This window comes from Euprymna scolopes, chromosome 8 (assembly GCF_053919585.1).
Source record: "Euprymna scolopes isolate OS-2025 chromosome 8, ASM5391958v1, whole genome shotgun sequence".
NCBI classification, from domain to species: Eukaryota; Metazoa; Mollusca; class Cephalopoda; order Sepiida; family Sepiolidae; genus Euprymna; species Euprymna scolopes.
The window spans coordinates 107,710,098-107,712,597 of record NC_136489.1 but is presented as its reverse complement, the minus strand read 5'-3'; the positions used below and the strand labels follow the sequence as shown (position 1 = coordinate 107,712,597).

Sequence of the window (2,500 nt, the reverse complement as noted above, 5' to 3'; positions counted from 1 at the left end):
TTGAGAACGTTTATCCTCTATATTCCATATAACAGGACACAGCAGAAAAATAACAGATAAATAAATATAATCAATATGAATGAAAGAAGACGCAGAAAAAATGAAATTAGATGAGTAATGGAGCGTTATATCACAAGTGCTCGGCTGAGCTCCAATCTATGCCCCCCCCCTCGCCAAAATTTCACAAGAAACACCCTTCTAGCAGAAAACACTATCAATAATTTCCCCCACTCTGTATCTGTGTCTAAACCTAAACGTAGATTCCACGAGCAAAGCTTCTTTCTTAGAACTGCACGCCTATGGAATTGCCTTCCGTTTTTCTGCTTTCCAGCTGACTAGAATATGATTATCTTCAAGTTTAATGCAAACAAGTTTTTGACGAGCCATTCCGTATAAGTTAACAAATTTACCGAATTTCCATTACTAACGATTACCATATTGTCCAATTTCTACTGTACACTCTTTAACCATTATCCTCGAGTGGCCTCTTAGCCTTGATAGGTGTTGATGCCTATGTAAAAAAAAACCCTCGAAGTTATGTAATCGGTTTTAATCGGAATATACAGGTCGAATTTTATTAAATATCTCTGATCAGATAAATCCTCTTAGTTCCGTAAAAAAATATTTATTTTTAATGCTGTTAATTTAATCCTATTTACTAGTTAGTGCTATTTTTATTTTTATTTTTATTTTTTTTAACTTGAATCGCTTATTTAGGTGAAACTCTTTCATTTGTCAATGCGCCGAAAATGTGGGTCGACTTACAATCGAGACGATACTTTACAGTTGAGCAGTTGAGTATTCATTTTCACAGTTGGCGCATGTCAAACATTCCAATAAAACAATGAGGGGTAAAGAAAGGTCAAATGACTTATTTCTTTATATTTTTCAGTTGTCTCTCTTTTTTTTTTTTTTTTTTTTTTTTTTTGCTGGGGATGAAGTGGGCAAACAGATGCCAAACATTTTATAAAGAGGAACTATTTAGGATTCCGGGCGTATTTTTAAGTGCAATTATTTGTATCTCTCTTGCACATGGTTCACTAGGTATAGTATCCAGGGTTTTTTTTTAGTTTATTTAATGCCCTGTGACGACTATGATTACTAAAATTATAAAACCCCATTAAAGTTTTAATTTATTTTCATGTTGGACAGAAAACTTCCTGTTTAGGTTTACTCTTCCTTAAAAGCTCTGTTTAGATCGAAATCGTTAGGAACGATAACTTCAGCTAGGAATGTTGTGTAGCGCCAAATCAAAGGTGTTACATACCATCAAATCAAAGGTGTCGAATAGCGGGTGTACATATCGAAGACATATAACGGACGATGAGATATTTATATAACGGCGTATACAGCGACAATGATGACGGTGAAAATTACTTGTTGAGTTCATTATTTGTAGTAGAAGGTGTATAGATGTGAGAGTGAACTGTTGCACATTTGAAGTGAGGTTTCATACAAAGTTCATTTACAAAGACGATCACAAAAACACATTACCTTTTCGGTCGAAATGATGACGAACGAAGACTTACAACTTACAAATAACAGGATGATATTTATTATTCCTGCCGGATGAGATGATCAATGATTCGATTGTCTTGCAGAATTAGATTGTCCTGTGTCCCTTTCTGGTTCTGCTTCCAAAAAAGGTTCGGCTAACTCACTCTTCCGACAAGATCAGAGTGTAGTATCCGTTCCGGCAGATGCTGCACTGCCGCTGAAAGACCACTGCCCTTGTGGCAATCAGTTCCTGGTCGATGTAGGGGCAACCCTATATACCAAGACAGCACTACCAGCTCCGCTCCCCTCCCATATGCAGCCGGCCCCCCTTTCCCCTCCCCCTTCTCATCCTCCCCCCAAACGACCGTGTGTCAAATTTTGCTTTCGTGAAGAAGCAAATAAATACCAACTTACTCTTCCGACTCTGACTGTCAACTCAACTCCCCTCAGACTTCTTTCTCGCTTAACTTTGACTGGCTCTTAACTTCTGAATATAATGTAATCTATCTTTCTTTGTGAAGTTACTCTCTTTCTCTTCGCCAGCATCACTATCTCAGATCTAAAATCCCCATCTTGTAAGTGTTTAGATGTAGGAATTGCGTAATCATAATGGACCGATGTATAGCTTATTCCCAACAGTTCTTTCTGATGTCACAATTTTATGTAGATAATCTAGCAGAGATATTTACAAAAATCTTTGTGTGGCATTGTGTCATATCCAAGCCCAGCAGAACCTTATAATTTCGAGGAATTGAAGCAAGACTTTAACGTCAAAATAGCCGCGATGATCTATTCAAATAATTAACGATTATCATTAGTGAGGAAGAATGACTTTGCCTAAGAGGTTTACGACATGGTCTGAATGGCCGAGTTCGTTTAACGGGAACAGTAAAAAACAAAAAAAAAACAACAAAAAAAAACAAGCAAACACTTGTGTTAATACTTAATGTAAAATTATTTTAAAAAACACAACAGAAAAAAAAAACAATAAATACAAACACAA

General features: G+C 36.4%; 1 protein-coding gene and 1 long non-coding RNA gene across 3 annotated transcripts in view; one reads left to right on the top strand and one right to left on the bottom strand.

Moving 5' to 3' along the window:
- Positions 1-2,500, top strand: part of LOC145283709 (uncharacterized) — a 647,798-nt gene that overhangs the window by 167,825 nt on the left and 477,473 nt on the right. The window lies entirely within an intron of this gene.
- LOC145283706 (vitamin D3 receptor-like) overlaps positions 1-2,500 on the bottom strand; it is a 567,378-nt gene that overhangs the window by 543,948 nt on the left and 20,930 nt on the right. The gene's annotated exons all lie outside the window — the stretch shown is intronic.